The sequence below is a fragment of the Trichosurus vulpecula genome, chromosome 5 (assembly GCF_011100635.1).
Source record: "Trichosurus vulpecula isolate mTriVul1 chromosome 5, mTriVul1.pri, whole genome shotgun sequence".
Lineage (NCBI taxonomy): Eukaryota > Metazoa > Chordata > Mammalia > Diprotodontia > Phalangeridae > Trichosurus > Trichosurus vulpecula.
In genome coordinates, this window is record NC_050577.1 from 47,840,001 (window position 1) to 47,855,365 (window position 15,365).

The following is a 15,365-nucleotide window of genomic DNA, read 5'->3' on the forward strand; positions in this document are numbered from 1 at the left end:
GAAGGAAACAAGATTAGCCTAGCATGACTGTTTGATAACTTGATTCTGGTTTCTAGTGGCCATTTCCTCCCTTTTAAAAATGTGTGAAATTTATTTACTTTATAGAATGAAGGCATAACAGAAAGAACAATGAATCCTGGGATAAGAAAACCTTCGGAGCTATATCGTACTGAGAAATGGCTGACTATGTCTGACATCAAGCATTTGTGTTATTCTAGACCATTATATTGAAGTTCTGGAGTGCAAGCTGAAGTGTGAAGAGAACCTCACCGCTGTCATCAGGGGCTGTCCCGTGGAGAAGTTTGTGGCCACCATGTATTTGCAGTTTGCATATTATAAGTGTGAGTTATTGATTTCTCTCTAGAGATGGAATTTTTCTTTCTCAGAATTCCTGGGGCACCATCATGACACAGCATCTTTTACAGGCCGTGAATGATGTCTTTTCTCATAATGACTGAGGCATCTGTTGCATTGGAAGGGCTTCATCCCTTGGGCTGAAATGAATGCTTTGTAAATTTGACAAGAATTCAATCCCATAAATGGAGCTGTGGCGTGGTGTAGGGGAGAGAGGGCTGGGTTAGGAATTTGGCTTCCAATCCTGCCTCAGATGCTTATTAGCTGTGTGATCCTTCATATGTCATTCATCTCTCAGTCTTAGTTTCCCCGTCTATAAAATGGGATGATAATAGCACCCACTTCACAGAATTGTTATGAGGATAAAATGAGACTGTATACACATATGCGTGTATAATACAATATATATATATATATATATATATAGCCATAGGGTCGCTATGAGGATAGAATGAGATTATATACATATATACAATGTAACACATGTATACACATGTATAATATATAACATATGTATATACACATACATAAAATGATATTATATACATATATGTATATACATACTTTATGGAGACACACAATGAAATTATATACATATACACATGCTTACATATGCAAATATAACTGTACATGTATGCACTCACATATACATTTGTGTGTATCTGCATGTATGTGTATCTTACCATATATATCATAAACATGTGAGAGAGAGCCTCAAAGACAGAAAGTCATGCCTCTGACTGGCTCTGTGACCCCTGGACAAATTGTTCCACTTTCCTACAATTTAGACAGTTTTATACAGCTACAAATTGCAGAGAAGATGCCAACCTGACTTGGCAGAGAGTTTCTTTACTGTGGAGTTCCATAGCCCAATGAAATCACAGCTCTAGCTCCCCTCTCCACGCCCTTCCAGCCCTAAACCTGTGACCTGTCTAGAGGGGCTGGTCCCAGGCAAAATCAGAGTTGAAGATGATCTTGCCGATCACATTGGCATACATGATAATATTTGGGGGAAAAGCATCGTAGAAACTATATATTCCCACCCCTATATTTTCTGCTGGAGGAAAATGAGGCCCGGAGATGGAAAATAAATTGCCCAAAGTCACAGAGAAAACAAACAAAAAAAAAAGATATGGCTTACTGTGATCTGACTCCAGATTCAGCCCTGTTTCCCTTATGTACGCCATGCTCCCCCATTTCTGGTAGGTGGTTTATGTGGGAATTTGGATTGATACTTGTGCACTGAATTCTTCGAAGTGGGGAGTTTTCTGTAGAGCATTCACATTCTGAATGTTCCAAACATGGAGCTCACCCCTCTGACTCAGTCACAGGAGCCCCAAGAGCACAATGTGACCACAAAGTAGCATCTAAATTATTCTGAAAATGAGATGGTATCCTAGTACATCTCTTCCTTCTTTATATGCCCTGCCAGCATACATGTACCCTCATGCTCTAACCAAATTCTAGGAGCAGGAGGTAAAACTTGATAGTAGGGGGAGGAGTGCCGTAGAAGCAGCCTGGGGATCTATACTCTGGTGGTGGGTCCACCATGATGGAGCCAGCTGTGGGAAATTGGGCTAGTCACTTCTCTCATGATCTCAGTTTCCTCATCTGTAAAATAAAGGTGTTGGGCTGGGTGGCTTACATCTATAAGATGGTTTCTCTCCAAATTTCTACTGGAGTGGAACGAACTAGTTCCTAGTAATGCTGGCCTAATTCTTCTAGTTTTGTTTGTGTTTTTCAGAAAGTCTTTCCTTTAATGTCTTTAAGGTATCGCGGTGCCTGGAACATAGTAAGCACTTAATAAATGCATGTTGCCTTGTTGACCACCAGCCATGATAGAGTTAGGAACCCTATGCTCTTAGTTCTGTGAGAATATGGAGTCATTTTAACAAGCTACCACTAGGTGGCAAAAGCCACACATCCAGATGGATATTTTGGTAAGCTGATGTCATTTAGGGAACCTAAGTTTTCATAACTTGTTGGATAGAATGCTGAATATGCCCCACCCAGAACTGGTGCCCCTTCACCCTTATTATCACCCCTGATTTCCTTTCAATACTGGCTTAGGCCTGCTCCAGCGCCCCAAGGCTGTTGGTCAGATTTCTTGGGTTTTGAAGCCAGGAGGTTGGGATAACTCAACAGAGTTCAGGTCCCTGGAGGCTAATAACAGGTTTAATTCAGTCTAGACAACCCAGCCACACCCTGCAGTGGTGTTGAGTACTTCAGTCACCCCAGCTAGTTCTAGGGCCTTTTGGAACTAAAGATAGATAAGTCAAGACCTACAGGAACATTTTCAGACCCAGTATGGAGTAGGCCTACATGGCTGGCACAATCTAGTCTAAAGAAACAGCTGGGATAAGGGTGAAAGGAAGGCAGCAAACATTTATTAAGCATCTACTGTGTGCCAAGCTCTGTGCTAAGTGTTCTACAAATATCAATTCATTTGACCTTCACAAGAACTCTAGGAGGTGTCCCCAGTTTACAGTTGTAAGGGGCATTTTCCTTGACAAGTGAACCCAACAATGACATTTCCATTTCTTTTTAAAAATTTTTAACCCTCTCAATTATCTGAAAAAGAAGTTCTATTGATGCCTTTTGTTTTTACATCACATTCATTTCTAAATCTCCCCCCTTCCTCTCTACTACCCAGCAAGCCTTCCCTTTGTAACAAAGATAAAAAAAAACCCTCAACTCTCAACAGCTCAGCAAACTACCACATTTGACATTATGTGCAACAAAAAAACCTCAACTCTCAAAAACTTAGCAAAACTACCACATTTAACATTATATGCAAAACATTCCACACCATAATCTCTCCCCTCTCAAAGGAAAGGAAGGAGGTGCATTCTCTCATCTCTTTGAGGCCAAGATTGGTTCTTATATTATATAATATAATTTAGTTTTGAGGGCTTTTTACTCCTTTTTGCATTTGTTGTAATCATTTCATTTTTTTTCTTATTTTGATTCTGCTTACTTCTGCTCATCTTACTATTCATCTGTTCATATATCTTCTCATGTTTCTCAGAATTCCTTATGTTGCTTTATATGGCACAATCCTATTCTATTATATTCATGCACCAGAGTTATCCATTCTCCAAATGTTGGGTGCCCACTTCCCACTTTGCTTTTCTACTTTTCTGCTACCACAAAAAATGCTGCCATGAATATTTTGGTGTCAGTGGGACCTTTATTTCTCTCTTTTACCTTTTTGGAGTCATATATGTGGCACTGGGATCTCTGGATTTAAGCATATGGAGATTTTAGTCACTTTTTCCCCCACATAATTCCAAATCATTTTCCGGAACGGCTGGACTAATTCGGCCCTGCTAATAGAATAAGAGCATGCCTGTCTTCCAGCAGTGCCTTCGACATTGACCATTTCAGTCCTTTGTCATTATTGCCACTTTTTTGGATGTAATGTGACACGTAAAGTTGTTTTGATTCACATTTCTCTGATTATTAGTGATCTGGAGTCCTTTCAAGGGGTTGTGAATTGTTTGCAATTATTATTTTGAAAATGTTGTTTGCTCGTATTTTTTGGCCACTCATCTATTGAGGAATGAATGGCTCCTGATCTTATATATTGTATTAATTCTGTGTCAAATGTGGTAGTTTTACTGAGCTGTTGAGAGTTGAGGGGTTTTTTTTATCTTTGTTACATAGGGAAGGCTTGCTGGATAGTACAGAAGAAGGGGAGAGATTTAGAAATGAATGCGATGTAAAACAAAAGGCATCAATAAAACTTCTTTTTAGCATAATTGAAAGGGTTAAAAAAATTAATCCAATTAGGCAGCAATCTTTATCGGAGATATTTCATCCAAAGATTTTTCCCAATCTATAGCTTCTTTTTTATCTTAGTAAAATTTATTTTCTTTGTGCAAAAGGTGCTTCCTTTTTTCAGCATTGACCTATGATTCTGACCTCAGACGGAAATTATTTGGCCCAATACCATTTCTAGTTCTAATCACCCGATTGCAGGTTTTTCAAATCAGAGACCTTCCAATACAACATGTTAGATTTTCCATAAATCCATCATATTTTTTCTAGATCCTTAAACTGTACTCCATCGCTAATGAAATGTGACCCTCTACTTATTTTCCTTCCCATTTTTATCCTCCCCTCCCCATCCAATCCAGTGAATGACATGAAGAATGCTGCTCCATGTGTTGCTAGCTATATGCTCTTTGATCAGAAAGATGAAGTCATGAAACAGAATCTGGTTTACTATGAGTACCACAGAGACAAGTGGGGCCTCACAGATGAGCATTTCCAGCCTAGAACAGTAAGTTGTTTTCTGTTTTTATTTCTTGAGTAGATTTTTATTTCTTTTAGTACATTTTTATCTTTTGTTTTTACCACATCTACATTTCCCCTCTTCCTCCCAGAGACCAAGAAAAAGAGAGTGGGAGGGGAATTCTGGGGGAGGGTTCACTAAGTTATACGCTGAAAAGATGTTCTATGCCATGTACCTATAGTCCCTCATTTCTGCAAAGAAGCCAAGTTATGCCTTCTCATCTCTTGCCTTTGGGGCCATGCTTGATCAGACAACTAAGTTTAATGGGCATATTACTTACAAATCATTTCCCCATCCCCCCTTCCATGTAGCATCTACTATGTGCCAAAGCACTTTACAAATAATATGTCATTTGAGCCTTACAACAACCGTGGGAGGTAGGTGCTATTATAATCTTCACTCCAGGAAACTGAGGCAAGCAGAGGTTAGTTGACTTTTCCAGGGTCACACAGCTAGTAAGAACTCAGGTCTTAATGACTCTAGGCCCAGCACTCTATCCATTGTGCTTGCTATCTGACTCTGTAATTTCTCTCCATGAAAAAAAAAAAAACAACTGAAAGATGAGTGAGGAGGGGAGGTATAATAACAATGCTACTTGCTGCTACTGTGGCTGTGTAAGACCAACAACACCAGCACACAGGAGGGCTGCTTGCACAGGTTCTTTGATCTGCTTTTCTAAGGAAAGCAACTTTAAGGGGTTTACAATCTCACTTTAACTAAACATATATATGTATATATGTGTGTGTGTATATATATATACATATATATGTAAAGTGAGCACCCTGAACTTCAGATACAATACAAACAGAGAAAATATAAACAGAGCAAATAACATAAATCAACAGACAGGCTTCTAGCTATCTGACCAAGACATACACATACACACACACACACACAAACACACACACACACACACACACACACACACATATATATAGTTACCAGAGAGAGAAGCACCAACATCTACGTTTTCAAAGGTAGGGGGCTCCTTAACAACAGCTACACAGAGTCTCCACACCAACACTCTTCAAATGAGTGTGCTTCCAAAGCAAAACCTCTTCTCTCACAGTTCTGAGAGTTCTAGCTTAACAACTACCCTTAGAGTATATATACCCTTTTTCAGGGCCTGAGCACTTCACACCTCTCAAGGGCTTCACACCTCTTGTGACCTAATTAGCAAAAGGGTGTGGAACTTCTACAAACCAAGGCAAGACTCACTCGAAGGCACTTGATTGCCTTAGTCCTGAGAAGCACTCCAAAAGAAGAAACAGAAAAAAGTCCCACTTTGCTTGCCCTTACATCACAACCTTCCAGGATTCTTGGTCTTACAATCTAAATGGCCATGGATCCTGGAACAAATAGAGGCACTATACTTTGTGATCCCATCACATAATAACTATCTTTCAATAACTTATTAGCAAGATGGCCATATAGTCTTAAATAAAGCATATAATTCAGTATATCTTATAGCATTTCTCAGAATACCTACACAGCATATATCATTCTTCAATAAACTAAACCATAACATTCATAGCAACATCCTTAAACAAAACATCATTTAGTAGCATTCACAAGCAGGGGGTCCTAGGCCATGATCTTCCCTAGCACAACATATCATCCTTAAGGGGTGGCAGAAAATACAAACACAATCCACCCCTGTACAATTAAGCTTAGGTTTGGATTCGCGCCTGCAATAAGACACACTCCCAACAGAATAATACTTTTATTGAAAGACAGGGAAATGCTGTATTGGACCCACAACCACATTAATCAACAATTCCCAATGACACAGTTAACACAGTGACAACAACAAAGACACAGACAACTTAGAAGCTTCACTGTTCAGTGGAACTCCAGCACCCAAGGTTTCTTCAAAGCTGGGGAATCCCTAATTTCCAGCTCTTCAGGGCCCTGAATGGGAGAAATCCCAGGCAAAGTGTCCTCTCTGTGGGTGAGATTCCAAGATTCCAATGTGACTCACCCACATGGCAACTTATATAGGGTGCTGAACAAAGAAAGCTCACTGCTAACTGTCCCTATGTTTCCCACCAGAGAGGGGAACCACCCCCCTCAGGGGGGAATCTTTCGAGACATTTCATTCTTAAGAACTGGCTAGGTTCTTAGAAGGCAGTGTCTCAGTAATGTTTATTGTTCTTTGTTTAGGGCTTATCACATCTCCAAGCTGGAGAGTCCAAAGGTTTGTTAAAGGGGGAGGGAGCTCATGCAGAGGACAACCTGATGCATGTGTGATGGGCTTACACTGTAATATGAATGATTTATCTTTCAACCCCTACATCACAGCAAGTTACAATCTCCTCAGTCAATACAAATTGTCCAAGTAAAGTCATTCCTGGGAGTGTGTCCTTCTCCCCACACTGCCTTGTAGGCCTCTTCCTGGCACCCTCAGGTACCAGTATGCTATAATTAGCAAAGTCCCAATGCAAACAAAAGAGTCCCAATAAAGTTTTCTTTCCCCACACTGCTCCAGCCCCCTCTTCCAAGTCCTGAGGGGCAGCTGGGCAACAAATTCAACAGGGTGGGTCCTAGGGAGTCCATGGCACTTCTTCCCATCCACCATAGACAGCTCCACCACCCCCCTGGGTACCAAACAACCATCCCAGGAGAAGGCAATGAAAAAGCACACTCTGTGCCTTGCTGCAAAGTTTTTATCTTGCCCTCAGGCTGAATTCTAAGCTCCTGGGTTTCTTGTCCTCCAGCAAGAGCTGGCCACTCCTGGCTTCTGCCTGAGTCCTGATGTAGGCAGCTCTCAGTTCCTGTTCTCACCTTTCCAAAGTTCTCACTCCGCAGTTCTCCTCTCCTGCTGGGTTGTATGTGGGCAGCTCTCTGATTTTTCTCTCACCTCACCTACCCCTCCTGCTGAGTCTGTACAAAGGCAGTTCTCTGCTCTTGCTCCATAACTCCACATAATTGTAGTTACCACAGCTGGGAAACAATGAAGAAGTATCCCAGGCCCCATGCTTTCCTTTTCATTTGTAGATCCTACTGACCACACCATTTTGTAAGAACAGTGCTACTTGCTGCTACTGTGGCTGTGTAAAACCAACAACACCAGCACACAGGAAGGCTACTAGCACAGGTTCTTTGATTTGCTTTTCTAAGAAAGCAACTTTAAGGGGTTACAATCTCACTTTAATTAAACATACATATAACATTCACTTAGTTCGGGGGAAAAGTCAGCACCCTGAAATTCAGACAAAATGCAAACAGAAATTACAAACAGAAAATATGAATGGAGCAAAGAACACAAATCAACAGACAAGCTTCTAGCTGTCTGACCAAAGCTGACCAAATACATAGGTACCAGAGAGAGAAGTACCAACATCTGGGTTTTCAAAGGGGGAGGGGGAGCTCCTTGACAGCTACCCAGAGTCTCCACACCAACACTCTTCTAATGACTATGCACCCAAAGCAAAACCTTTCCTCCCACAGTTCTGAGAGTTCTAGCTTAACTACCCTCAGAATATATTTGCTTTTCTTCAGGGCCCAAGGGCTTCACACCTCTTAAGGGCTTCCCACCTCTTGTGGGCTTCACACCTCTTGTGACCTAATTAGCAAAAGGATGTGGGCCTTCCTACAAACAAAGACAAGACTCACTCAAAGGCACTTGATTGCCTTAGTCCTGAGATACACTCCAAAAGATAAAACAGTAAAAAGTCCCACTATGTTTGACCTTACAGGAGGGTAAGGAAGGTAGTATTTAACCCAGTGTTCAAAATCTTCCATTACCTGCATGACCTTCTCTACTCTGACCCCTGATTCCACAAACTTATCTCTTTAATATAGTTTCTGTGTTCCAGATAGGCTAATCTATCTGTGATTCTTTTTTTAGACATGGAAACTTTATTTTAATTTTTCTTAATTAAAAAACACTACTTTCCTGCCTCCCACCCTCTTGTCATTTGGGGGAAAAAGAGAAAATAAAAATAAAACTCTCATCATGAATAAGCAGTCAGGTTATAACCATTTTAAACTTTATTTTCTTTTTCAACAACAAGCATTTACTTTCTCTCCCTTCTACCCCTCCAAATAAAAGGAAAAAAAAAAAGATAAACAAATACATAGAGTGAAGCCAAACAAATTCCTATTTGGCCACATCCAAAAATTATATTTCATTCATTGTTTGCAAATGCAGTATGATCCCTGTTACAAGGCACCTTTAGGTGCTTCTGGGCTTAGGGCTGATGAGAGCAAACTCCTTCCCCCAGAACACAAAACAACCAGGATCCAAGGGTTTCTTTAGGAAAAGTTCTAGTCTTTTCATGACTGAACAAGTAAAGAATTTCAGCTGATGGTGTTGGGGGTATTTGCAGTGGAAATCTTTGTTTGATCAAAGAAGATGTCTTTGAAGAAACAATATAGCCCAGTGTCCTCGTCCCCCAAAAAGAGAAGCGTGTGGCCATGGGGCCAGAACCTCTTGAATGAATGCTTGTCATTTTCATGCTCCTTGCCAGTATTCTCAAGGGAGAACTGTCTCTCCGAGTTAAAACAGTGGCTTTTTGCCCAAGGATCATACCAGCCATTGGCCTTAGCCTCCAGTCTTCTCTCTTTCCAAACATACAGATGAGCCTCAGTGGCTCTCTCCTAAATCTGCCTGTCCTTAATCAATGCAGCTCACTAGGCATCTCTGATCTTCAGTTTCCTCATCTGTAAAATGCCTACTATGTGCCCCGTAAAAGAGGGATAATGATAACTGCTGTAATTGCTGCCCAGGGTTGTTGTGAGGATCAAATGATAAAACTTATGCAAAGCGCTGTGAGAGTCTTACAATGCAATTTAATGCTTAATATAATTACTGACCACAACTATTTCTTTTTTTTTCCTCCTCTATCTTTGTCTCCTTTTTTTTTCTGTACTCTTTTCTTTTCCCTCTTCTTCTTTACATTTGTTACCCTCCTTACTCTATTCTTCACCTATACCTCAGACCTGCACATTGGTTCCCAGTGGCCCGCACGTAGTAGGTGCTTGATATGTGCTTATTGATTGATTGATGAGGCAAAGGCCATGACAAAATCTACACTTAAAGAAACTAGCATATTATCAACATTCAAATTTTCTTTATCTAGATACTATAAATGACTTTAGGAATTATATATCCTTATTGCTTTGTTTATCTTTTTTCTCCACAGGAAAAAGGCATTGGAGGCAGTTAGGTGGCACAGTGGAGATAGAATACCGGCAATAGAGCCAGGAAGACTTGAATTTAAATCTTGCCTCAGGCACTTATTGTGTGACCCTGGGCAAGTCATTTGACCACAACTTGCCTCACTTTACTCAACTGTAAAATGGAGACTGTAAGAGCACTACCTACCAGGGGGTTATTGTGAGGAAGAAGTGAGATAATACTTGTGAAGTGCTTAGTACAGTGCCTGGCATATAGTAGGTGCTTAATAAATGCTTATTTCCTTGTTCCTTTCTCTTGATCTGTCTTTGACAACTTGTCCTGATTTGGAGATCAAATTGCTTGTTAGCAACTATTATTAAATAATTCTTTGTGCAGAGCAACAGAATTTTAGAAGTCATCCAATTCAGACTCTTATTTATATCTGAGCATTCCAGATGTATGACCATCCAGCTTTTGTTTGCATCCTTCTGATGATGGGACATTCACTACTTCATGAAATAGCACATTCCATTTTTTCATAGCTCTAGCTATTAGAAAGAATGGGAATCTGTTTCTATTTGTCCCAGCTCCATTCCCTGGAGCAACAGGGACTTAGAGATCATCTAGTCTAACCCAGTCATTTGACAGATCAATTCATTGACATACATTTATTAAATGCCTACTGTGTACTTTGCACTGCACTAGGCAATGGAAACACATGTACAAACAATGAGATAATCCCTGCTGGCAAGTAGATTACATTCTATTGGAAAGACAAGTCCACATATAGGTATATAGATATAGATATAGATAGATATATATATAATGTTGTTGTTGAAAATGTTGTTCTCAGTCATATCCAGCTCTTCGTGACCCCATTTGGAGTTTTCTCAGAGTTTCTCACTGGAGTGGTTTGCCATTTCCTTCTCCAGCTCATTTTACAGATGAGGAAACTGAGACAAGCAGGGTAAAGAGACTTGCCCAGGGTCACACAGCTAGTAAACATCTGAGGCCAGATTTGAACTTGGGTCTTCCTGACTCTAGACCTGGTGCTCTATCCACTGCACCACCTATTCATAGGGCTGTAATTCTTTATGTCTAGAATAATTCCTATATAGAGGATACATACACAGAAAATAAGTGTAAGTAGTTAATTACAATAGTTAAGTAGAATATCACTTATGAGGGGCACCCTAGCAGCTGGGGGGATCAGGAAAGGCTTGGTGTAGACATGGTGTTTGAGCTGTGCCTGGAAGGAAGATGGCATCTGTATCCCCAGGACTGGCATAGCCTCTGGAACATGGTTGATACTTGTCATCACCAACCTTGTCTCACTATGTTCTCTCTTCCTTCCCCAACAGGAAGCTGTTCTATACTTTAATTTTATGATAATTCAAAAGGAACTCTATGAGTTTGCTAAGGAAAACATAATGGATGATGATGAGGTGAGTTTTTGGTTCTGTTCAAGTCAACTAACATTTATTAAGCACCTACTGTGTGCTTAAGTCCTCGATCAATATAAAATTTAGTAGAGCTATGGGTTCCTGTCCTCATGGTGCTTACATTGGATTAGGAGATGTAGCAGAAATAAGTATAACATAACCAGCTTCAGGAACTTCTTCATTCTGCAAGATCACATCAACCCTGGTACTCATAACTCATCAGGACCTTCTGGACTACTTATCAGGGAACCTTCTGATTGGAGAACAGAGCAGAGAGCTCCTCTCCAAACCTCCATTTAAAGTGGGCACTCAGCCCAGCCAATTCTTCATTTCCCCCCTGGCTGCCCTCCTTTGGAGTTCTCCATCAGGTCTCTTTATCAGGTATCCACCCCTCCCTTTTTAACTTCCTTCTGTGTGCTGTCTTCCCCCATTAGACTATAAGCTCCTTGAGGGTATGGACTGTCTTTTGTATTTTTATCGACAGTGCAGCACAGTGTCTGGCACATATTTCTTTATTCATTTTCAGTCATGTCAGACTCTATGAGCCCATTTGGGATTTTCTTGGCAGAGATACTGGAGTGATTTGCCATTTCTTTCTGCAGTTCATTTTACAGAAAAAGAAACTGAGGCAAACAGGTCAAGTGACTTGTCCAGGGTCACATACCCAGTAAGTGTCTGAGGCCAGATTTGAACACAGGAAAATGAATCTTCCTGACTTCAGACCTGGCACTCTATCCACTGCACCACCTAGCTGCCCTTGGCACATAGTAGGTGATTAATAAATGTTTATTAACTGATCAACAAATAGTAGATAAGCACCTGCCAAATGAGATCCTAAAATGTGTTGGGGCAAGGAGAGGGGAGCAGGAGGGGTGTTCATTATTGACTAGTAGAATCAACAAGAGTTGGAGAGGAGGAGGTCTTGAGGTAGAACACAAAGGGTGAGCAGGAATTCCACAGGTGGCAGATTTAGGCTGGGAAGAAAGTTATTCCAGGCATCAAAAACAACAGAAGCAAAAGCACAGAGATGGGAGACTGGGGTGTCTATATAGTGGACTACAGGTAGTCTGGTTTGTCTGAAAGAAGCCACATGAAATAACGTGAGATAGAGTTATGAGGGGTGGTAGAGATCCTCCAATGCTAGTCTAAGGAGTTGGATAGGTATTCAAAAGTCACTCAACTAGCATTTATTAAACACCTACTATGTGCTGGGTACTGTGCCAAACAATGGAAATAGAAATATGAAAAAGAAAGACAGTCCCTGGGCTATAATGAAAAGCATAAAACAATAAGAAGGAGCCATTGAAAAGTTTTGAACTGAGGAGGGAAGTGACCAGATCAGTCCAGAAGGAGGAGAGCTATAGCAGCAGTTTGAGTAGTGAATTGAAGGGGAGAGAAACCTACAAAGCCAGCATGGCCGTTGTTGAGGGAGGTGGGAGTAGAGGAGAGGGCCTGAATTAGCTATATAGCCAGAGGCAAATCCCATAATCTTTTGGAGATGAGTTTCTTCATCTGTAAAATGGAGCTCATACTTGTACTGCCCATCTCACAGGGTGATAAGGAAAAATGTTTTATAAATGTGAGTTACCTAAAGGAATTATTTTCCCATTTGATTAAAGTTATTGCGATGCTGAATTTTCCCTGTACATGAAATGTGCAGAAGACTAGAAAAGAAATCGGGGGTTTCTGAGTATTTTTATGAAAACATAATCTTAGTACAATAAAGGACAAGTGTAAGAAATGGAAACCAAAGTCATACATTTCCCCAGAGGGAAGATTTGTGGTTTCCTCAGCCTGTGAAACTAGATGTCTCTGGGGATACACAGGCCACAGTCTACATGGCTGTTAGAAATACACTTGGCACAGAGATTTAGGTATCAAAGACAATTTATTATTGAGGAATCCAAAGGAGTTGGGCATACGTTCCTGGCCGGGAGTGGGCTTCCTTCTTCTTTAGGAAGAGGAAGCAATGAATACAGAAGTGAGAGCAGCTTTAAAGTGTTAATTCAACAGCACAGTACCTCCTTTCAGAAAATGGATTGGTCCATTCACCTTCTAGGTTACAATCTTCCCTATACACCACTTCATGCTGCTCCTTGGTATGATCCCCCTGCCCCCAACATATGTCGCATGTTCAAAAATGGCAGAAAACTCCTCCCTGTGGGTGTGTAAAGTAATATTCAATTAGACAACTAAGCATGCACAGTAGCAATTTGACCCAGTTCTCTCTTCAAGGCTGACTGTTATCTGGCTGGTTTGAACCAGTTCTCCCAATATCCTGGGTTTTTGGTTTTCACAAAACCACTAGTTGGTTTCTGATTGTCTGGGCCCAACTGCCTTAGTTAATTTTTACTCCCTTGCTCATTCAAGCTAACACTTAATTATTCTGTGGAAACTTAACTTTTTTTCATCTCTCACAATCATCTTTTTTACTTTGTAAAAACACTGAATTTTAAATATTTGAGGCTGTTAACTTGTTTTGATAATGTCTGATTCTTTGTGACCCCATTTGGGGTTTTCTTGGCCCCACTGGAGTGGTTTGCCATTTCTTTCTCCAGTTCATTTTACAGATGAGGAAAATGAGACAAACAGGGTTAAGTGACTTACCCAGGGTCACTTGCCAGTAAGTGTCTGAGGAGGCTGGATCTGAACTCAGGAAAATGAGTCTTCCTAACTTCAGGCCTGGCACTCTATCCACTGCACCACTTAACTGCTTTGAATTTTAAATTACAGTAACATTTTAGAGATGCTCAGATAGTTTATTTTCCTCCATTTTTTGTGAGCTCGAACCACTGTCTTTTCTTCTGTAAATTGTGTCCAGTTCCCTTTAGCAATTCTAGAGAATTCCTGGGAATTTGGGGTTAGGTGACTCCTATGAGGTGAGCTTGCTCCCCTTCCCCATTTGTTGAAAACGACCAGAGAGCAAGAAAATTGGAATGAACCTAGTGGCCATCTTGTCCAGTCTCTTTCATTTTACAGTTGAGGAAACCGAGGCCCAGAGAAGTTGTGTGATATGCTCAAGGTCACATAAATAGTAAGTGGCAAAGGCAGGATTGAAACCCAGGTCTGTTGATGCCATATCTAGGACTCTTTCTCAGCAAATTCTTCTGTAGGCTTTACATTGCTAAGAGCACTGTAAGAGATTCTTGGAGACATACAGAGTGTAGATAAGGCACAATTCTTTTCCTTCGTGGGTAACTATATGTTGAAAAAAAAGATTAATATTATACTTTGCAATTTAGGAACAAGGCTACCAGAAACAATTTAATTTAATTTAACATTAACCTAATATTCAAGCCATTTTTGGTGTAAAGATGTCAATTAGTAAATATGAAGTACCTACTATGTGCCAGGCACTGTTAAGTGCTTGGAACACAAAGAAAGGTAAAAAGACAGTTCTGGTTCTCAAGGAGTTCAAAGTCTAATGGAAGGAAAGGCAGGGGAAGGTTTTCCTGACTCCATGTTCAATGCTTGATGCACTGTTACCCCTAGCTGCCTTGACTACTCTTCTGTTCTTTCCACTGGGCGACACTGCCTTAATTCTGTGATACTGCTTCAGTGAATAGGAGAGAGATAAGATGGTATCTTTAAAGAGCAGTAGGGTCAAATGAAGGAGATTAGCTTGTTTGTTTGGGTTTCTTTTTGCTTTTGTGAATGCTTTTCCCATGACAAAGGAGACCTGCTTCTGTATTTGAAGACAGAAGGGAAAGATTTGGTAGAGAAGGAAAAAGATAGATTGAAGATGCTAGCGACACAAAGAATTACTGAATTTTAGATCTGGAAGGGACCTCAGCAACCCATCCTTTCTTAAATTAGAATCCCCACTACATGATCACTATTGAGTGGTCATCTGGTCATTGGTCAAGGACGTTCACTAAGGAAATTCCATCACCTCCCCAGGCATCTCATTTCACTTTTATATAACTCTCTGGGGTCAAGCAGGATAAATCCCCCCATACTCTGTGAAACTAAGACCTGCTTGTTTAGTCCATGCAAACTTGGCCCACAAAAGGTTAGGGCTGCACTGTTTAGTTAGTGAATGGGGGCTAACATTTTCCCCTGGAACATTTTTAGACTTTGATTTAGCCAGAGAGAGAACAGGCCGGATTCTGACTGTCCATTGGATATTTGGGGTTGAACTCTAAATGTT

General features: G+C 40.6%; 1 long non-coding RNA gene across 1 annotated transcript; it reads left to right on the forward strand.

Moving 5' to 3' along the window:
- Positions 1 to 317: 317 nt before the first annotated feature.
- On the forward strand, positions 318 to 11,155 carry LOC118849756. The gene is made up of 3 exons (XR_005010442.1): positions 318 to 341; positions 4,494 to 4,639; positions 11,135 to 11,155. It is a non-coding gene; the product is annotated as an uncharacterized LOC118849756 (long non-coding RNA).
- Positions 11,156 to 15,365: the final 4,210 nt, after the last annotated feature.